The sequence below is a fragment of the Pan paniscus genome, chromosome 11 (assembly GCF_029289425.2).
Source record: "Pan paniscus chromosome 11, NHGRI_mPanPan1-v2.0_pri, whole genome shotgun sequence".
Classification (NCBI taxonomy): domain Eukaryota; kingdom Metazoa; phylum Chordata; class Mammalia; order Primates; family Hominidae; genus Pan; species Pan paniscus.
Window position 1 is genome coordinate 5738547 of NC_073260.2, and position 22597 is coordinate 5761143.

A 22597-nucleotide genomic window follows, 5' to 3' on the forward strand; every position below is an offset into this window, starting at 1 on the left:
CCCGCCACCGCTGGTTTTGTTTTTTCCTCTATATCCAGCCAATGAGCACCTCTTGTGCACATATAGATCCTCAGAGAGAGAGAAAGGCTGATGCCTCTTCTTCGTGAGGCTGTAAGTCTTTGAGCAACGAGGCTATCCAACTCGACTCCAAGAAACGGATGCGCACAGAGGTCCTGCTTGTATAGTGTCAGGCTGATCTTACACAAGCCCCATTTGCCCTAAGTGGAAAATGAACCTTTGTAAACTGCCACCCATGAACCAATGTGTTGGGAGGTGTTCAACCAACTTGGCCATCTGTTGAATTTGAGTTATATCCACGAAGCTCTGTTGTGGAATGATGCTGGTGGTGGGGACAGAGTAGCTGCCGTTGGCTGAGGTTGCCACGCGACTAAACAGCTTATTGTAGTGGATGGAGAACCAGTCCGGCGGCAGAATGTCACTCCTCCCACCCCCAGGCCTGTTTTTGGCCAACCTAAAAGAACTGCGTGTAACTAGGATCCTTTTTTTTGCACGCACCAGGAGAACTTGCTATTTAGGGAATCCTGATGATGAATTGTTTTTATAAAGTCAGACCAGAGACTCTTCCTTGTCTTTCTCTCCCCTCACCCATTTTTATTTTCTGAAATTGGTTTTTGCTTAAAATCAGGGCATGCTTTTGCACATAAATAATGAGTTTGGTGGTGACCATCTGGCATTGCGATCCACATGAAATCTATTCAGTGTAGTCACCTCTTTGCTGGCTGTGTGACCTTGGCCAAGTCACTTCACCCCTTTGTTACCATCTGTAAAGTGAGGGCAATGCAGGCATCTACTGTACATATTGTGGGTAATATTCAGACCTCTTTCAAATAAAATGGGCTCCATTTTAAATAAGGTTTCGTCATCACAGGCATCAGGAACACATCTCTCTGCACAGCACGGGAAAGAAACCAGCATGTCAAGAGGCCAAGAGCTACAGAGTCTGACTGGTTCCACAGAGGTTTCCAGCTGCTCAGATCTATAGCTGCAGGATTCTGCAGAGTTTGAGTAAAAAGTCAGCATGGGGAGAAGTGGAAGGGCATTGAGCTGGTTGGTAAAGACAGGGCTTGGCAGTGATGTTGCTTTTAAAATTCTTGGCACACACTTGCAACTCTCAAAAAACAAGTTGCTCAGTTGTCATAATGGGGATTTTGACTAAAAGTGATGATTTAAAGGATTCCTGTGTCAACTCCTAGGACATCGATTGGCTGGCTGGTTTGCCTCTTCCTCCTGGCTCTCTCTCTTTCTGCCTTTCTCTCTCTCCTTATAAGGAATTTCTATCCGTGTTTACCATCCTTCTTTCTAGGTGGGGCTGGTTGGGAAGGACGTAGAAGTTCTAGAAGAAGGGGATTAGGAGCAATGGCTTGGGAATCAGGCCGATCCACCTCATGTCCGCTGCTGTTGAGCCTAAAGTTTTCACCTGCAAAGTCAGGGTAATGACAGTATCCATATCTCATCGGATCGCTGAGAAGACTAAATGAGGCAATGCTCGCACGGTGTTTAGCCTTGTGTCTAGCACGCATTAAGCACATAATGAGTGATGTTTATCATGAGACAAGTGCCTGGTGGGAGCAGGTACTACTTGCAGTTAATTAATGAATCAAACACAGCCCCTGGTCCCTTGGGAAATGAAGCAGGTGATGTTTAATTATCCTGCTTAGAAGAGAAAAAGATACTCACAGGGGGCAGGGACCAGCTTTTCCCATTAGTTAAGAGGAAGGAGGACTAGCCTGGTTTGCTATAAGAAAACTCTCTATGGTCAAAGTGGCCTGATCAGCCTGGAGAAACTCAGCAGGGGCCCTTGCCAGGGGCCCCAGCAGGGGAGGCAGCAGGCTGGACATTTGGAGCATGTCTGTGTGGTGTGAACACTCACTCTCTTGTCCATGGGCAAGTTGCTCACCCGTCTGTGCTCAGCCCATCTGTAAAAGGGAAATGGACTCCAAGCACTTTACTCTTCTGTTTGTCCTCAGTATTCTCATGTCTAGAATGAAGCAAGGTTATGGTTACTATCAGGATGGAGTTTTTTATAGAGAACTTAAAGGTTGATCATAATGAAAGCACACATTTAAGGCCAGGCGTGGCAGCTCACGCCTGTAATCCCAACACTTTGGGAGGCTGAGGCGGGCAGATCACTTGAGGTCAGGAGTTCGAGACCAGCCTGGCCAACATGACAAAACTCCATCTCTACTAAAAATACAAAAAGAACAACCTGGGTGTCGTGATGCATGCCTGTAGTCCCAGCTACTCGGGAGGCTGAGGCAGGAGAATCACTTGAACCCAGGAAGTGGAGGTTGCAGTGAGCTGAGATCACGCCACTGCACTCCAGCCCGGGTGACAGTGATATGGCTCAAAAAAAAAAAAAAAAGCACACATTTATATGGTGCTTTCCCACCAGGCACAGCTCTGAGTGCTGTACATGTTCTAACACAAAAGCCTTCCTAACATTCTTAACACCAGATTTCTCTCCGTTCAGGGTCCCTGCGACCGCAGGCTCAGCTCGAGGACCTGCAGAAACGGGAATGCCTCCTGGGGCACTCCTCTCAGGAGTAGGAGCCTTCGGTCAGAAAGGTCTCCCTCGTATCCAGCCCAAATCCGCCTTGCTTTAACGTCTAGCCGTTGGTCAGCTCTGTGCTTTGGGGTCAGGGAGAAGGGATCTGCTCCCCTTCCCCATGGATGTGGGAGAGATCCAAAGGCAGCCGCCATGCCCCAAACAGCCACTCACCGGGAGCAGAGTAAGCCCTGCTCCTCCTCTCAGTTGCTCCGGGGTTGCTAACTCAGAGAAGGGAAATAAATAGTAACAAAGGCGAGCATTTATTAAGCACTTATGGTGTGCCGGGCCTCGAAACATCATCGGATTTCATTCTCAGACCAACCCTAAAGGTGCTGGTGTTAACTCCCCATTTTAAAGATAAGAACCAGCCGCTCAACCAGGGTAAGGGACTTGCCCCACTGCGGATAAGCAGCAGCTTCGGCCTGACTCCAGATCCCAACGTTGTGGAAGCCGGAAAGCCCCGAGAACAGGCGGAGAGCAGAGGGAGCACCGCAGGGCGCCAGCCAGGGTGGGGGCACCCCCAGGCCTCCAGGAGGTCGCGCGTCCCGGGCGAGAGCGGACGAGCCGTCAGCACCAGGGACAGCTCCCCAGGCCGCTCCCGGCATCCCCCGACGACTGCGCGCGCGGGCCGGTGACGCGCGCTCCCCGCCAGGCTCGGGCGCGCGCCCTCCCCGCCAGCGCGCGCCCTGCGCTCGGGACCAGGCTGGAGCCGCGCGTGCAGCTCGCAGGGAGCCAGCCGGGGCGTCCGGAGTCGCGGCCGCAGCGCGGAGCTGGCAGGGGTGCCCGCCTGGGCACGCAGTCGCCTCCCCGGGGGCCTCCCGGGCTTCTCAGCGCCCGCCTCGCCCGCCCAGCCACACCAGGCGCCACCGCCGTGGCCTGGGCATGAGCGGCCGCCGCTAGCAGCGCCCTGCCCGGGTCGGACGCCCGCCCGCCCCGTCACGTGCGCCCAAGTCCTCGCGGCTGGGGCAGCGCGGTTCCCATGCTTCAAGGTAAGGGCCGAGCGGGCCGCGGGTCACGGGGTGTGGGGCAGAAGACGCAGGCTGGAAAGCTCCAGCTAGGTGCCCACTCGTCCAGAGTGCCCACTGCAGCCTGCCCCGGCTGCCTCGCACCAGGTCCCCTGACCCAGCTGGCGTCACCCATCCCCTGGCTTCCACCCTCAAAGCGCATCACCGAGGAGGAGACTGAGACCCAGGTGGGCACGAGGGCCTAAGGGAGAGGTGGGGGACCCACTTTAGGAAGGGGGGCTTCATTTCCCTCGTAACAGTGGCCTGGGGGCTGGGGGCAATGGGGAAGGAAAGTTTCCCAGAAGAGCCCTCTGGAAACCTGGCCGCCTTCTCTCCCTGCCAGGAGCTAAGACTTTTTCATTTGCTGAGCTTTGCCTTCTTCCAGAGTCGGTGCTGCATTTTCATCCCATCTCATTCACCCAACACCCACGAGAAAGGGGCATTGGCCCCATTTCACAGATGCAGAAACTGAGTCTCCGAGAGGTTTGGTCTCTTGCCCAAGATCACAGAGTGGGGAAGTGGTGGAGATGGCCTCAAACACGCCGGCCTCTGTCACCACCACCTCACACCTTTGTCTGTTAGGAATCTCTGCTTCATTGACAGGTGGGGGGGGGGGTGCCTAATTGACACTGGGTTTCCTCAGCCAGAAAAGAAAAGACTCTACACACCAAAAACCCAAGAGATATTCAACATGGGTCCTCAGGGCTCCACTGTCTCACCCCACTCGTGTCCTGTCCTCCCGCAGCCACGGACTGCCTGGGCACAAGTGGTCCTGCCAGTGTGTGTCCCGTAGCAACCCCGATGGCTCTGAGACAAGAAACTCAAGGGTCAAGTTCATGGAACCTTCTGCAGGGTAAGGGGAGTATCCTTGAGGTCTGAGCCCCAGCATTCGTCCTAGTACCTTCCCCAGGAAGCAGGAGCTCAGGAGAGCCAGTGGGCCACCCTGCCAGCCTTCTCCCTTGCATTTCCCTCAGCCCCTGCCAACTCAGGCTCTTCAGGGCTTCTGGGGAGAGCAGTAATTACCAACCCCCAAAAAGTTCAGGGTTGCTGGGAAAGCACCTTTGCCCATCTTCCCACCTTCTCCCTCTTATAGAATTGAGAGTGAAGTGGAGGTGACCAGGGCTCTACCCACCTGAGCAGGTGAGAACCAGCACTTCCTGGGCTGGGCAAGGGCTGGTTTTAACTCTTGGTGCACTGACTGCAAGCTTCCTAAACAGCTTAGGTGCTGGCGGCTTGTGAAAAAATCTCACCCTAAGGCTCGGGGGCCCAGGAAATGTGGGATTTTGTTCATTCGGTCTTGCACTTGCTGGCAGTTTGTTGAGCATCTGCACGATGCTATGAAAAAGACCCACAGGGCAGTCTTTGTATCCTGGATCCAGCTGGGTTTTGGTTTCCCTATCAGCTGAGTTTCCAATGGGGCCGGCTTGTCTGGACTCAGCCGGAAAGCTTGGAAATGGCTCCCGAAGGATCTGGGGGTCTGGGAAGGACGCACAGGCTCTCCCAGCCTCAGTGCCCCACTTGCATGGGGAGGGAGTGGGAGCTCCAGGGTGCATTGCTGGACTTTCAGGACGTGCTGACACCACTCAGAATCCTGGCACACAGAGGTGTTGCAGCTTCTCCACCCTCACCTCTCCAGCAGGTAGGGCAAGGAGCCCCACAGAGCTCCTCCTACCCTTGAGGCTGGAGTCCCCAACACACGTCTGTCATGCCAGTACCATCAGCAAACATGAGAAAGGGCGCCTGGGGAAAGGTGGGCACAGATGGAGAAGTCGGGACTTGAGTTCTGTCCACCTTTTTGGGTGACCTTGGGCAAGTCACTTTCCTCTCTAGACCTCAGTCTCCCATGTACAAAATTGTGGGGTGGATCATTTCATGTCCCCCCTCTGAGCCATTGCAGCTCTGTTCATCCAAGCCCCGGATGGAGTAGGGAAGCTGGGAGGAGTGCAGTTCCTCCCTTTTTGCCATGGTATTGAGGGAGCGCAGAGCAGTTTTGAAATCTTCAGACTGACCTGAGTCCAAGCCCCCAATCCGTGCCAACCCTACTCCCTACTCACATGATCACCCCCGTTTTGTATATTTAGGGGCTGGCTCTATATTCCTGACTTTTCTGGTGCTGGTTCTGGGTGAGGCTTCACAGCATGGAGACCCACTCCTGCAGTGAGACCTCTGGCTCCTGCCACGTGGGCCTGCCTCTGCAGCCTCATGGCAGCGGGCTCCAGCGAGGAATAATTACAGCACTCGGGAGGGGAGAGATGTATTACATCTCAGTCAATTACCTCTGACTCTAAACTCTTGGGGCAGGAGGGGAGGCAGAGCAGCAGCCGAGCCCTTGTTCTGTCCTCCACTCCGCTCCTGGCCCTACCGCCACTTCCCTCTTCAGAGTAGCAAGTCCTGATCTGTGTGTCAGTAAAATGGCAATTTGTGTGGCAGAGAGAGTGGATTCCAGGCCAGACCACGGGTGCATCATTCCGCATCCCCATCTGCAAAAATGAGGGTGCTCCTGCCTTCCCTGCTGGCACATGGGACACTGGAGCAACCGTGAGCCTGGCCAAAAGGCTTTTGGACGCCAAGAGCGTGTGGTCCTGGGGACCACCCTACAGAGGCCAGGGTGGGGCTGGGGGGCTTCTCTGCCAGCTACTGCCACACTTGGCACTGGTACTTCTTGCAGTGTCTCAGTCTTTCTGGATTTGCTCCAGAGGGGATTTGATGAGTTCCGAGGCCTCAGTGTTTGCCAGCTCCCTCCCTCCGTTGCTGAATCCTCCCGCAGGCCTTGGCCCAATCCCCGCTTGCTGGGGGTTGCTGGAGAGGGGAAGGAATCCTGTTGCCCCTGGGGTGAAGTGGGCTGGTGGAGGTAGAGTTGAAAGCCCGGCTTTGCTGCTTTCTGGCTGTGGAACCCTGGGCCTGAAGGTCTTGGGCTGGAAAATGGGGACTGTGCCTCCTCCTTCCCTGGGGCCTCATCAGTGAAGGAGGAGGCTGGAGAGTCAGGTGGGGTCCGATTCCGCCAGGCTTGTAAGCCCTGCTCAGTGGTTGGGCTTTCCACCACAGTCCACAGGAACCAGGCTCTGGGAGCCCGGAGGGACATGGTCAGCTCTGCCCTTTAGGGACCCTCTCTGGCTGCACCATGGGGAATGACTTGGAGAGGGGGCCCTGCAGGCAGGAAGCTGGGGAGGAAGGGAAATGATGGAGGCCTTGACCAGGGTGGTAAGAAGAGGGCAAGTGACAAGCATGTTGAGGGCTAGATGTTTGTGTTGGGGTGATGGGAGACGGCCTGAGACTGCCCGAATGTCACTCCTATACCACTCCCTTAAGTCAGGCCCAGGCAGCGCCGGACGCTCGGGATGGGCTGCATGTAGGCAGTGAGGTTGCGGCCCCAGGGCCCTGGGGGAGGACTGTCGTTTCAGCAGCAGCTCAGTGTCAGAGCCATCATCCCACTGGGCTGGATGTTACCGCCTGTGCTCTGGGCGCTCTCAGCCCTCGGGGAGCCGTGCCTGTGGGAGTGGGTCCCTGCCGGACCGAGCTAGTCACCTCTGCCCTTGAGCTCAGTTTTCCCAGGTGGCAGAGGTGGAAGAAGGCTGCACCAGCTAGGGAGCTCCGGTGGAGGCTGGGCAGGGACTGGGACAGAGACCCCAAAACAAACCAGGCTCCCAGGGCTGCCACCTCGTCCACTACATTCCCAGGCTACTGAGGGTGGCAGTGTGGCTGAGTGGACAAGAGCACAGCTTCTGTAGCTCAGCGGAGCCGTGTTTCCATCCAAGCTATGCGTCCCTTGTGAGGTTACTCAGCCTCTCTGGGCCCCAGGTTCTTCATTCATAAAATGGCAATCATTACATCCGCCTCTGATGTGCCAGCTTACCTCCCAGCCAGGAGACTGGGAGAAGAGCCCTAGCGAAAACCTCTTCCAGGCCAGCTCCACCCCACGCAGCCCCGACCCGTGCTCACTTCCTGGCTCTGCCGTAAGGTGGCCTCGGGGCCCACAGGCCTCGGACTGCACCTGGCAAGCAGGCAAACCCCACATCGTGGGGCAGCCTTGGCTCCTGACCTCAGTGTTCACACACAGGCAGGATCATCGCCACCTCCATCTCCGTTCCTCACAAGGAGGTCCACGGTTTCTGTGTGCAACAGGCTGGCCCTGTCTGGGAGCTGGGCCTGCTGGCAGGTCCCGGGTCTCTGGAGAACCGTCCTCTCTCTTTTGAAATCATCCTAATTTGCATTTGCTGTATCTGGCTGCACTACCTTATAGACATCAATCTGAAATCGTGCTACTCCAGATGGGGTTCGGGGACCAGCAGCAGCAGCAGCAGCATCCCTAGGAACCCGTGAGAAATGCAGGTTCCCAGGCCCCCAGACCTGTTGTAACCGGCCCCCAGGTGATTCCTGTGTTCCGTGGAGTTTGAGACTCACCGCCCACCATGGCAGAAAAGAGGTTCTATTTGCATAAAGCAAGGGTGACTGTCTCCTTCATGCTCCTTATATATTTAACTTCATATATTAAAGGGTGTTTGAATAAAAGAAATACATGCTTGCAGTAAGAGAAAAACCAACCTATTCAGCTTTTGTTGGTTGGTTGGTTGGCTGGTTTTTTACAAAGTAAAAGCCCCTGGTTTCCTGGGTGTGGCCTGCCCTCCAGTGCTCAGCTGTGTCAGTGACGTGTGTGTCAGCCACACTGGGCACCACCGAGAGACCAGTCTGTGTGTGTTGTTCCCTGTCCTTTTGACTTAACAGGTCTTGGTTGTGTCTGCATGTCGACACCCTAGTCTGTCATTGATTTACCTGGACCCATATCAGTAAACAGTCATGTAGGCCATCCACAGGTTTTATTTTTTGTGTGTGTTCATTTTATATACTTGTTCACTCAAGTAATCACTCCAGGGAAGGATTTCATAGTTGGATGAGGGATGTGCAGTGTGAATAGAAATAAATAGGCCAGGTGCAGTGGCCCATGCCTATAATCCCAGCACTTTGGGAGGCTAAGGCAGGCGGATTACTTGAGGTCAGGAGTTTGAGACCAGCCTGGCCAACATGGTGAAACCCCATCTCTAATAAAAATACAAAAAAGAGAGCCGGGCGTGGTGGCATGCGCCTGTAATCCCAGCTACTCGGGAGGCTGAGGCATGAGAATTGCTTGAACCTGGAAGGTGGAGGTTACAGTGAGCCAAGATCACACCACTGCACTCCAGCCTGGGTGACAGAGTGAGACTCTGCCCCCTCCCCCAAAAAAAGAAAAGAAAAGAAATAGCAATGCAAAAGCAGCTGTCCATGAATTAGAAGATGGGTGCAAGGTAGCAGGTGCCCCAGATTCAAAGGAATGTACACCCTGGGCTGGAGCAGGCAGGGAAGGCTTCCTGGAGGTGGTGCTTGAGCTAAGCCCTGAAGGATTAGCATGGAGCAGGAAGGAGCTGGTGTGGCACAGACATGCGGGCTCCTATCATCACCAGGAGGCAGGAGGACTAGTCTGTCAACTTTGGCTAATGAGCAGTGGCCCCGCTAAAGATGCCCCTGAATTTCCTCTACTCCCTTTGCGGGTGGGAGAGAACAGGCTGGACCACTTCCCTGTCATCTCATTGGCTTTTAGCTTTCCAAGCTGGATTGTGGCTGGGGTTGCTCTTCCCACGTGCTGTAGGCCACGTCTCACCCCCTGGTCTCCACTTGGTTCACCAGCCGTGCAGACCCTCTGCGGTTCCTACCAACACATCCCCCTAGCGTTAGCTCTGATTATTTTGCCAAGAGTGATCTGAGGCCCTGGAGGAAAAGGCCGGCTGCGGTGGGATGCGCTGGGGATGCACTGGACCCACAGCAGCAGGGGAGGAGGCGTCTGGGAGCATCAGTGGTTTCTCTGTAGCATTTGTCAAGGGCCTCACCTTTGTGTTTGAAATGTCATGTTTACATCCTGTTTTCAAGTCCTCCAGTTGGCGTTGGCAATTGCAGTCTCACTTGATTCATTAGGGAACTTTCCTAAGGCAACATAAAGATGTTCATTTTCCCAATCCGAAGGCGAGCACCTGCCCACCCCAGGTGCCCTTTCTCCCTGGGCCAACCTCTTGGGCTGGCCCCCCCTCCGCCCTGGAGCCCAGCAGACTCAGCTGAAAGGAGGGCCCACATTTAGGGCCAGAATCCTATCTCAGGTCTCCCTTCTCAACGGTTCAAAACTAGCCACTGCTTTAAGAGGGCTGATTCTGGGATATAATGATTCGATTCTGGTTCAAAGGAAGGCAGAAAAAAGCGTCCAATATTTTACTAGAAAAATATCAGCTTCTCTGCAACATTGTCGACTGTGAGCTTCTGGTATTTACTTGTGTTTAGAGTTTGTTTGGTTAAAGACTCATTATGCAGAAGCCTCCTGCCTTGGTGTGAACCCATTTACAAAATTAAAAATGTAGTCAACTTTAATTTTACCTTCATGGAACTTCCCACATGAGAGTTCCCTCTAATTACTGAACAGATCTCTATTTCAAAAAAAAAAATTGTTTTCCAACACAGTCTTAAACAATCACTCGTGTGGTCTTTTTTGTCACCCCTGGGCTGAGCCGTCCTGTTTGCTGCTGGCCCTTCTCTTCCTGGGAGCGCTCATCATTGCCCAGGTGCCAGAAGAGGAGGGGTTAGCATTGGCGGAGGGAAGCAGGGGGAGGGAGGAGCAGGGAGGGCACGTCCACAGAACCAGCCAGATGCTCTGAACAGTCGCAAGCGTGGGACCCCACAGCTCAACCCCACCCGGATTCGAACTCTTCCAGCTGGTAAGTGTAGGCATATTACTAAACCTCTCTGTGCCCTAGTTTCCTGGTCTATGAACATGGGCCTGGCTCTTTCCCACTTGCAGGGTGATGGGGACTCATCCATCGTCATCCACTGGAGATCCCAGACCCAGCTAGAAGTGTGGCAGATGGAACTTGTTGTTATATGGCGGGTCTTGAGCATGGCTGGAGGCAGGGCCTGCCAAGTGGCCCCTGCGGCAATGCTAAAGCTCCGTGTGTGTGTGTGTGTGTGTGTGTGTGTGTGTGTGTGTGTGTGTGTGTTTGTGGCAGGGTTCAAACCCTGCTTAAAACCATTCCCAGCTGAGGATAGAACCCAGCCCTGGTGCGGCCCGTGGAGCCCCACCCAGGACAGACCCTGCCAGCCCCCAGCTTCCCTGCTGGTCCTCCCTGCAGCACTCCTGTGTGCTGGCTACTGCCTGTTTCTCGAACCCTCAGAGTCCCTTCCTCCCTGAGGCTCCTCCCACTTACCCCCCTCGCTGCCTGAAGGACCTCCTGGCCAGTGCCAGGTCCCAGCTTTAGTCAGCCCTTCTGAGACACGCCCTGACGCCATGGTGGTCAGATGGCTGGTTGTTTTGTGTGGCTGTGGCTCCCCCAGACCAAGACACACCATGATTAGGGACAGAGATGGCGTCTGGTTTCCCATCAGGGTCTTCACTCAAAACATTCAAAACCAGCAAAACATCCTCAGGGAAGAAGGGACTTGCAGTGTTCCAGAAATGGGAAGCAAGCCAGCGTGTAGGAGCAGTCCGGGGGGTAGCTGCGTCTGACCCATGTGGCACCCGAAATTCTCCAGTTATGGGGGTTTCAGTAATCGGAAGGGAACTCCAGAGAGAGTGGGTCTCGCCTGGCCAGGCCCCTGTGGTTAATGCTGCTATTTGTATTGACAGCATGACCAGTTTCTAAAAAATCCTCTCACCTGCAAGACAGACCCTTTCAACAGCACACCTCCACTCATTTAAAAACGGCTGAGCCCAATTTATTTAAAAAGGAAAATTAATGTTAAAAAATTGCTCCAGGCAGGGTCTTTGCTGAAGCCTTGGTCAAAGACTGCTCAGGGCAGCAGAGTTACCTGCACAAGTTATAATAGAATCACTGAGTCGGCTCCAAAGGCGCGCCCTGCCCAGAGAGCTCAGAGGCTCAGGAAGGGGGCCCAGTGGGTCTTTGTAACCCCTGTGCCTAGTATGGGGCAGTGGGTGGTCAGGGCTCCAGGAGGAGTGAATAGAGTGAGGGATGGAAGAAGGGTTGTCAGCTCACAGGCTCTGCTGCCCTCTGAGGCCCTGCTCCCAGAGAGCTTGCAGGCGGGTAGGGCCCTCCCAGGGGTCCTCATGGCTGGTACTTGGGAGAGAACTTGGGGTGATGTCAGGGAAGAGCAAAATGTCTGGAGTTCAGCCAGGAACTCGAGGCAATGAAGCGCCCCCCTACCCCCTACCAAGGGAGAGTTGAGTTAATGGCCTTGGATGAATTGTTATTTGCGAGGGGAAAGGGGGTTAGGGAGCGTCTGTGATTGTTCACTGAGCATGCGATTACACTAGTTATCTTCCAAAGTCCCTTCCGAATCGAAGAGGAAAGGAGTCTCAGATTCTGAGCAGCCACTGGTTGCATGTTCTGATTTTCTAAGACTCTAAAATGTGGCTTTAAGATTCTGGGAGCCTGCGACTCCAGGAGCTTAGACCAACCTCTCCTCAAGCCCCACGAGTCTCGGGCTTCCACCCATCCTTTTACCCTCTGGTTTTACCCCTGCTCCCACCCCATCCCACTGCAGACCCCATCGAAAGCTCCAGGGAACAAGCTGGGCCCAGCTTTAAATGAACTGCAGGAATCTAGAGGCCCAGCTGCAGGGGCCATCTGGGGCTTCCCTCGTAAGTGCCAGGTGACCTGGGCTCCACTGAACTGAGAGTGGGTGGCACCACAGGGAAACAGGGGTACTGTGGCACACGCCCATGCCCCGGCTGCCGTGTGGGCCAGCCAGTCTCTTTGGGATGGGCCAGGCTGCTGGACTCTACCTTTGCACCTGCATGCTGCTCTTCATCCACTCTCAGCACTACACACACACACACTCTCACACAGACCACACTCACACACATGCACACAGACACACACATATGCACACAGACCACATTCCCCCCACACACACACACTCACACAGACCACATTCCCACATACACATGCACACAGACTCACACTCATGCACACATACATTCACACACACACACACACATACACATAGACCACACACATGCAGAGGCACACATGCACAAGACACACACACATGCACACACAAACTCATGCACATCCACACAGACACACACACATGCACACACAAACTCATGCACATCCACACAGACCACACACATGCACACAAATGCACACAGGCCACACACACATTCGCATATGCACACTGACACACACACATGCACACACGCACACACATATGCACATAGACCACACACGTGCACACAGACCACACCCACACTTGCACATGCATACGCATGCACACAGACATACTAGCACACACATGCACACACACTCGTACACAGACACATTCATGCACATATACACACACACAGATCACATGCACACACACGCACAAAAACACACTTGTACATGCATACAGACCACACATGCACACTGACACACATGCACACATATACACAGACACAACTAACACACATGCACACTCATACACATACATGCATGCAGATACACGCACACACATTCACACATGCACACGGACACATACATGCATACACAGAAACACACATGCACACACTCAACACATGCACACAGACACATACATATGCATGCACACATACACCCCTTACACATTGACACACATAGACACAGATACCCACAGACACAGATACACAGACACACACAGATGCAAACACACAGACACAGGCTTCAGCTGCTGTCGGGCTTGCAGTGGGGTCCCGGGACCCAGGTTCCCTTTGTGGCACAATGCAGCACCATGTGCTGGGAAGGGGAGCCCAGAGGAGGCCTGGGCGAGCAGCAAAGCTTCCCTGAAGTCACGTCTGAGCTGAGAGCTAAGCAGCAGCCTGACCTGACCATGCAAGGAGTGGATGGCAGTTCCGAGTCGATGGAGCAGTGTGTGCAAAGGCCAGGAGGCAGAGGCGAACTCTGTGCGGGTGAGGCATTTAAAGGCGAGAATGGCTGGAGCCCAGAGGCAGGACAGGAGGAGGGTGGGAGACAAAGCTGAAAGTGTGGCGCTCAGGCCAGGTGGAAGGTGCCCCCAGGGCAGGGGTGCAAGGGCCACTCACAGGGAAGGGGGGAGGGCCCCTGGGGGAGGGGGTGCTGCCTGCATCCAGCAGGGGCAGGCTGGCATCCTTCCCCTCCATCTGCCCTGGGCTCTCCCTGATGAGGGCAGGGATCTCAGGCCACCTTTGTTCTGAGCAGCCTGAGAGGGACCACTGAAAGGAGCCCTGGGGGACAGGCACATGAACCAGCAGCCCAGGTGTTCATTTGCCACCTGTTTGCTGGTGCCTCAGGTCCCTGTCCCCAGTGCCCCACCTGTGAAATAAGATGAGGACTCCTGTCTCTAACTCTCAGGCTGCTCTCTCTGGGGAGATATAGACCCAAAAACTCAGCCAAAACTACAGTGTGCCGAGGAGCACGAGTGCGTTATTCTAATTCACCACTGACATCACAGTCCTGGGAAAGCAGTCCCTCTCTCCCTCCCTCCCTCCCTCCCTCCCTATCTCTCTCCCACCAGCAGCGGGTGCCTGGCTCCTGGGCCGAAATTGTCTAAGTGCCCCAACTGTTGGGTTAAGAAGAGCCCCACCTCCTCACCCCAGCACACGCAGCACACAGCTGTAGCCATGGAAACCGCCTGTAACCTTGTGAACAGCTAAAATAGACATTATATATTTTTTGGTTTGTTGTTTTTTTTTTTTCAAATGCACTTCTGTTTCACACTCCTGTGTTGATGGGTAAGGATGCATACGGTTCAGGGTTGGTGTGCAGAACATGCCTCACACCCCACCCTGTGCCTTGTTCCACCCCATGCTCGCTCAGAAGGGCCTGGGCCCAAGGGACTGGGGTCCCCAGGGGGAGAGCCCCTGAGGAGCTGCTGTCTGTCCTCAACCCTGCCTCTAACAAGACAAGCCCAACTCCACCCAGTCCCCCAGGAGCAAAATACCTCCCACTGCCTGGCTCCCAGGGAGGCCTCGAAGCTGGGTTTTGTGAGATTGAAGGCTGAGCAGGGAGCCCCAGACTGGCCACTTAGTTGTTGTCACCATGGCTCAGGTTGGGACCCAAACCCAGTGAGAAAATCAGAATCCACAGTGGTAGGTCCAGACCTGTGTGTCTGAGAAGGAGCTGAGCTTTGAGCCCTGTCCCCTGGACAAGTCTAGAAGAGGAGACAGTGTAAATGCTGCTCTTCATCTCCCCTTCATTTTGGAAGGTTTTTTTTTTCTTTTTCTGGGTTGCACGTTCCAGGTTAACGGCCTTCTTTTTTTAGCACTCGAAAGACACCACTCCATTGTCTCCTGGCTCTCATTGTCTCCAGCAAGGAGTCTGCTGTCATTCTTACCTTTGGGCCCTTGTAGGTCATGCAGCCCTTGGCTCTGTGTTTAGATTTTTCCCTTCGTTGCTGGTTTTAAGCAATTTGATTATAATGTTCCCTGGTGGTGTTTTCTTCTTGTTTCTTGTGTTTGTGGTTTGTTGAGCTTTTTGGATCTGTGGGTTTATAATATCATCCAATTTGGAAATTTTTCAGCCAATATTTATTTATTCTAATTGTTTTTTGCACCAGCCCCAACTTCTTTGGAGGTTCCAGTTATACGTATATTAGACCCCTTGAACTTCTCCACACCTCACTGAGTTCTGTTTGTTTTTTTCGTTTATTGATGTTTTTCTCTCTGTTTCACTTTGGATCCTTTCTATTGCTCTCTGCAAATTCACTAATGTTTTCTTCTGTAATATCTAGTCTGAGGTTAATTCCATCCACTGTATTTTTCATCTTAGGCATTGTCATGTTTTCATCTCTAGAAGTTCGGTTGGTTCTTTTTCCTATCTTCTATGTCTCTACTTCATATGCTCAAGTTTTCCTCTGGTGTTTTGAACATATGAGCTACAGTTAATAACTATTTTAATACCCTTGTCTCCTAATTCTATCATCTGTGCCACTTCGGGGTTAGTTCCAATGAATTGATTTTCTGTTCACTGTGGTTTGTATTTTTCTGCTTCTTTCCATGCCAGGTAATTTGTTACTGAATGCCAGATATTGTGAATTCCACTTCATTGTTATATTGCAATACATATTTGTGAGGTCTGTTCTGGGATGCAGCTCAGTTATTGGGAAATAGTTTGATCCTTTCAGGCCTTGCTTTTAAGCTTTGTTAGGCAAGTCTAGAGCAGCTCTACCCAGTGCTTCATGAATTAGAACCTTCCCTGATTGGTGGGAAGAGGAACTATTTCTGGACCTGTGAGAGCTTCAAATATTGTTCCCTGGAATCCTATCAGCTAGTTCTTTATCTGGCCTCAGGTAGTTTTGCTCACATTTGAGTCACTGTTCAGCCAGCTACTCATGGGGGACCCTCTGCAGAGCCCTGTGGCTCCACGGTCCCCCATGGAGCAGCAGGCTCCTCCCCAGTTCTGTGTCCTGTGACCTCCGGCCGCTTTGGCCTCCTTGGGCTATCATCTCTCTCCGCAACTCAGGGAGACCAGAGGGCTGCACCTGAGCTCCCTGCACCATAGCCTGGGATTCCCGCTGGAGGGAGCTGGGGCCACCACAGGGCCCTCCTTGTCTCTCCCCCATGGCTTGAGGAGTGCTTTCCTTCGTCACTGGTGTCATCTTCAAGCAGGAGGGCAAGCCTGGGCCCCATTACCCCATCTTGGCTGAAACTCTGGCTAATGCTGCTTTCCACAACAAGGGTGAGCCACCCCCGCCCCCGCCCACCAGTTATGGGGAGACTTCTACTGTCATCTCCATTTTATCAAACTGAAACGTGGAGGAACCAAGAAACTTAGCCAAGGTGATGCACAGCCCAGATTCAAGTGGCACCCACCGTGCTGCTCCCAGACAGGAGCATGGCAAACTCGGGGGCTCCCCGCTCACAGCCGCCCAGGCCAGAAGCCTCTGGTTTCCCAGGACTCCTCCCTGTTCCCCATCAAACCACCAACAAGCCCTATTAGTGCTCCCTCCCACTCATCCTCCCATCCCCTTCTCTCCAGCCCACCACCTCCTCCCTCTTGATCCCTCCCACTCATCCCCCCAGCCCCTTCTCTCCAGCCCACCACCTCCTCCCTCTTGATGACCATGACAGCCTCTGAACGGCTTCCTCCCACTCTGCCTCCACACCCACCCCACCATGCCTGCCTTGCACCCGCAGCCACAGAGCCACTACCAAAAGCAGAACCAGTCCAGTTACTCTCCTGGCCAGCCCCCTTCTGAGCCTTCCCCTGAACACATTCACTCCTCATTCGGCTGAGAGTCACCAGGTGCCCACCATGGGCCCAGCACACCATTCCAGGCACCAGAATAAACAGACCGAGCCCCTGTCCTCAGCAACTCAAATTCCAGAGGGAAGAAACAGACAGTAAATGAACATATAATATGCCAAGTATGGGGTAAAGCTACCAACCAGGCAGGTTAAGGGGGTGGAGAGCAACCATGGAGCAGGGGATATTTTTGATATGTGGCCTGGAAGCTGTAAAGTGGGGGAAGCCACTGTGGGAAGGGTGGAATGGGAACGGGTGGACATGGGGAAGGAAGGGGAACCTGAGGCCTGACCCTGGGCCCCTTCACACTCAGAGGTCAGGAGAGGAGGAGAAGCCAGCCAAGGAGGGAGGGGGAGATCGGGGAGAGCACGATGTCCCAGAAGCCAAGGGCTGCAGCCCCTTGTCCTCAAAGTGTGGTCCAAGGATGCCGCACCAGCAGCACCAGATGCCTGTTAAAAATGCACAGTCCTGGCCAGGCGCAGTGGCTCACGCCTGTAATCCCAGCACTTTGGGAGGCCGAGGCAGGAGGATCATCACTTGAGGTCAAGAGTTGGAGGACAGCCTGGCCAACATGGCAAAACCCCGTCTCTACTAAAACTACAAAAATTAGCCGGGTGTGCTGGCATGCACCTGTAGTCCCAGCTACTTGGGAGGTTGAGGCAGGAGAATCACTTGAACCTGGGAAGCAGAGGTTGCAATGAGCTGAGATCGTGCCATTGCACTCCAGCCTGGGTGACAGAGGGAGACTCCGTCTCAAAAACATAACAAACAAAAACAAATGCACAGTCCTGCAGCCCTGCTCCCCAGGCTACTCGATGCACGTTAAAATGTGAGGAAGACTGACCTGGAAAGTGTTTTGGAGAGGAAGGAGCAGCACGAAGCTGTGACAGGGAAGGCAGGGACAGGGCTCCAGGAAGGCTGGCTCAGGCTCCAACGCCCTGCTGCCTGCGGGGTCTCTGCTGACCTCGCCCCTCTTGTCTTGTCCCCCTCCTGCTCTTATACTCCAAGCAAGATGAGCTTCTCCAGGTCCTGCCTTGCCCTGCCTGCCTCTGGGCCTTTGCACGTGCCATTTCCTGCCCAGGGTGCTCTTTCCCATCTTCTCGCTACTCATCCTCAGGTTTCAGCATCTGGGCCCCTCACTCAGGGTCACCTCTCCTGGCTGCCACCCCTGTTAACACTCCCCATTCTTCCTCTCTGCACTCCCGAAATCACCAGTGCACATTCATGTCCCCCCACAAGACTGAAAACTCCACAAAAGCAGGGACCCAAAGCTGGGCCCAGGATGCAGTAAGAGATGAAGGAATATTTGCTGCTGAATTATTAATAAACTATAAATGCCAAACATGTGGTGCAGACAGAGGGTGCTACTAGAGCCCAGAAGAGGGAGCCATCTTCAGGGGTGGGAATCAGGAAAGGCTTGCTCCAGGAGCATGGAGACAGATGGCCAGGAATCTCAATACGCAGAGCTGGAGGGGAGTTCGAGGTCCTGGGAATGACACTAGCAAAGGCCCAGAAGCAAGAAAATGCAAAGTTGGTGGCTGGGAGGCCAGAGGAACAACCTCTTACCCAGACAAGTCTAAAGGGCATTGGGGCAGTGCAGGTGAGGCCAGAAATGTAAATCAGGAGCAACCGTGGAGGACCCAGGACATCAGACGTTCGGGGCCTAGATCAGGAGCTGTGTTCCAGAGAGATTCCTTGGATGGACTGATGGGGATGCCTTACGGGAAACAAATGTGCTGTAAAGGAAACCTTGGCACTATTCCGAGAGCACAGCTCTGGACGTGGCCACTGGGATAGGAAACCAAACCTCAGCGTGGTCTACACAAGCTGATCTTGTCTTGTTAAAACATAATTGAAGTCCTACCAGTTGGCACAGTCACAGAAATGTCCCCGCAGCCCCAGAACCTGCTCCACACGGGCCACCCCTGTCATCTCCTCTCACTGAGAGCCAGCCCCATGGATCTGGGGGTGGCAGAGGGGGAGTGGATGTGGCTGAGACGGGCCTGCCCTGGAGCTCCCAGCCCAGACTTAGGAAGGGAAATTCCAAGGAGAGGCCAGTGAGGCGCCATCAAAGCCACTGGCCCTGCCAGCCCCTGGGCAGTGTCTGAGGTTCGGGGCTGGGGTGCGAATCTAGCCTGCCGACAGCCTATCTCCCTGGGCCAGGATGAGGCAGGGACCCTGGCCCCAGCACCGGGCTGTGCTTGGCACACAGCTGACTCTCAGCAGATGCCATGGAAAGGAGGGAGGAAAGCCGGAGATTGTCATAATTCTCCTGTTTCAGAGACAAGACTGAGGCCATGGTCGCCCTGATGCTAATGGGGAGAGTCTGGATTCCTGCCTAAGCCTTTCTGACTCCCAGGCAGATATGGACACAGCATCAGAGGTGTCCAGGGCTGGGAGGGAGAGGTGATAGCAACAGGCATCAGCACACTGGAGCAGGGGCATGGAGGTGAGGGCCTGGGAGCAGGTGTATGACCTCGGCTGGCAGAGGGGCCAGTGGAGGTGGCCTGGGCTGGGGGTGGCAGAGGGTATGGATGGCAGTGGTGGACAGATGCTGGACTCTGGAGCTACTCAGGGAACTAAATGGGCAGGATTTTCTGGAGATGAGATACAGGAGGAAACAGCCGACTCCAGGCGTCACTTTGCTTGGTTGGCTGAGCAAGAAGAGATGCTGACGTGGGAGAGTCTGCCTCCTGCTGGCTGCATTGCCTTGGCAAGTCAGTTCCCTGCTGTTTGCTCATCTGCAGAATGGGCACAGCGATACAGGGGGGGAAACCTTCATCAGGTCCCAGCATGACCCAGGTCCCTGTAAAGACTGATGAGAGGGCGGCTCTGCTTCCTGCTGACCCGCACCGCACAGGCGCACACCGCACTCACACGCGTTCCGTGTTCCTAACTCAGAGGGCCTCGGCCTGGGCTGCACATTGGCACCACCAGCAAAGCTGTGCAAGTATTGGTTCCTGAGCCCACGCCTACAGCTTGTCCTGTCAGTGGCCTGGGATGCTGCCGGGTCTGGGGCAGGTGTAACTGCCCCAGGTGATTCTAGTGTGCAGCCCGGGGTCAGCCTGTTGCTCTCCAGCAGCATCGGTCAGAATCCTCTCGGGGGCTTGCTGGACCTCACCCCCAGAGTTTCTGACCCCCTCGCCGGCCTGGGTGGGACTTGGAACTCTGCATTTTAACAAGCTCCCAGTTGAGGCTGATGGTGCTTTAAGTAAAGAAGTCACTGGCCTGGGGGAGACACAGACTGGTAGTTATCTGCAAGGCTGCAGGACCAGGGTGGTGGCTGAAAGGCAAGGAGAGTGGCTGCGAGTTGGCAGAGGGCAGGCCCTTGGCCGGAGAGGGCAATGTTCACTGGCTCAGCCTCCCCACCCCTTCGCCCTTCTTGTGTGAGCCCCTCAGCACAGCCAGCGTGGGCACCTTCCTGGAAGAGGGAAGGCACTCGTCTATGGCTCCAGGCTGCCAGTCCACCTGACCAGTGGGGTGGACATTAGTGGCTGCTGGACACACCCTCGGCCTCCCTCTCGGGCCGCCCAGGGGCGAGCTCAATTCTGAGCTCAGGTTGACTTTCCCAAAACTTCCCCGATGGCAGAGGGGGATGCATCTCTGCTCCCTGGAGTTGCAGTAGTGATTCCTGTAGACAAGAAATCCCACAGGGGCACGGCACCACCTCAGCCCTCCCAGGGTGCTTGGTTCCCAGGGGCTCCGCCTCAGCCAGTGACTCAGCCCACAGGCATTTATGGAGCACCCACTGTTTACCAGGCCTGTGCATCAAGGTGAGGCTGAGGGCCCACCCTCGTGGAGCTGGACACGAGGTCACAGTGTCCTGGGGAGGCTGGCCAAGGGAGCAGCTCCAGAAAAACAAGGAAAATGAAAACAAGCAGGGTGGGCCAGGCCGGGAGCAGTAGGGAGGTCACGCAGGCTTCCTGGAGAAGGCGAGGCCCGGCACCATCTTAAAGGGCCAGAAGGAGCCAGTCACCTGGAAAGGAGAGGACAGCGGGGGTGCCAGGGGTCTCCCAGGCCAAGGGACAACCCCTGAGGCCAGCAGGTGCATCCCCAGAGCGGTCTCCGTCCTGAGGCAGAGGCCACACGGACAGGCCTAGGGTGAGGGTCAGGTTGGTCCCAAGGAGTGAGGACTCACTCAGAGGAGCCCCTGCTGGGCCAGACCTGCTTTGGGGGCCATCCTTCGGGACAGTGGTTCTCCCAGTGTGCTCCCCCAGTGTGCTCCCCGCGCCCGCTGCATCAGCATCCCCTGGGCACTTGGGAGAAAGGCATGTTCTCCGCCCCCTGAGTCTGAAGCTGCAGGGTAGCGCCCGCAGCCAGGTTTCAGTGCATTCGGGGGATGCTGGTGTAAGCCCAAGGTGAGGGACGGGTGCTATGGGGGCACCAGGGAGGACTGGACCAGGGAGGGCTCACACTGGCTGTGGAGAAGGCCGGGCAGGGTCCCCTGCAGGGAGACAAGCCAGGAGGAGGGGCAGGATGAGCTTGTGTGTGCACGGCCCCAACAGGAAAATGTGGGTGTCATCTCAGCCACAGTTACCACCCCCACAGGACACCCAGGTGGCCAGTGCCCTGAGGCTGGGCCTGGGTGTCTCCCCCATCCGGAACAGCACCTGGTTCCTGGCCTAAGTAAATACAAAGCCTGCTGTGATGGACCCAGGATGGAGAGGGCTGGGAGACAGGGGCCCAGTGCCAGGGCATAGCAGGTGCCTGCCACTGCGGAAGAGGCTGCCCTGGCCCCAGGAGGCCAGCTGCTTGGCAGAGGGTGGTCATGGCAGTGCAAGGTAGACCCAGAAGGGAGGCAGCTGCTCATGAGTGGGGTGGTCCGGGCTTGGGCCTTGGAAGACAGACCAGGATGCCCCGGTAGCTGGGCCCTGCCCTATCCAGAGCCTGCCTGCCTGCTGAGGGACCCAAGGAGAGAGGCTTTCTGCCAACGCAGGGGGCAGGGCCAGGAGCTTCAGAGCTGGTACCTCTCTCAGGATCCCCGGAAGCTTCCTTCACAAAAGGCAATGGTAGTATCCAGGGTTCTTTCTCAACCTGGCCCCATATGTCCCATGTCCTGACCGAGAATGCTGTTCTGTCGGCCCCTTGACACCCAGCGGCCCCTCAGGCAGAGGAGACCTTGGTAAGGGCTGGAATTCCTGGCTGGGGGCAGAGTTTCCGGGCCACGCTGCTGGCTGGGGTCTGGGGTGCCTTCCATGTGTCTACTGGCTCTCGGGGCTCTCCTGGGACTCCAGGCGTGTCCCCACTGAGCAGAGAGTCCGTCTGCTCGTGTCCGTAAGGCTGAGTCAGCAAGGGCTTTACTGAGCATCCAGGAGTTTTATCGAACATTATCTCAAGGTGCTGGGCCATTTTGGTGGGTAAAGGCCTGGAATTGCATCAAGCCTGTGCTTCCTCCCTCTTTGTGCCTCCGTTTCCTCGTCTTTGCATGAGGATGCTCAAAGTACCTGCGCCGGCTGTGCCTATAGGGTTCACTGAAGCACCGGGGAGCCCCCAGCCCAGCACGGGACTAAGTTATTTGTTTACTAAACGAGAGCTCTGGTCGTTCCAGCAAGTCCTGGCCTGGCCCTCCCTCCCGTCTGCCTTCCAGGCCCTGAACTGGGACCAGGAGCAGGGCTCAGTTCGAGGAAGAGAACGAAAAGAAAAGAAAAAAGAAAGAAAAGAAAAAAGGAAGGAAGGAGAGAGAGAAGGAAGGAAGGAGAGAGAAGGAAGGAAGGAGAGAGGGAAGGAAAGGAAAGGAAAGAAGGAAAGGAAGGGGAAGGGGAAGGGGAAGGGGAGGGGAGGGGAGGGGAGCGGAGGGGAGGGGAGGGGAGGGGAGG

At 55.0% G+C, this 22597-nt stretch overlaps 1 protein-coding gene across 2 annotated transcripts in view; it reads left to right on the forward strand.

Moving 5' to 3' along the window:
• Positions 1–3244: 3244 nt before the first annotated feature.
• The window catches only part of FAM163B (family with sequence similarity 163 member B), a 34373-nt gene continuing 15020 nt past the window's right edge, over positions 3245–22597 (forward strand). The window contains exon 1 of one of the 2 annotated variants that reach the window (XM_034929423.3): positions 3245–3558. The gene's annotated coding sequence lies outside the window, so the exon portion shown is untranslated. Of the gene's footprint in view, positions 3559–4318; positions 4427–22597 lie in introns of those variants that run through there. The other variant, XM_057298611.1, reaches the window with a different exon arrangement.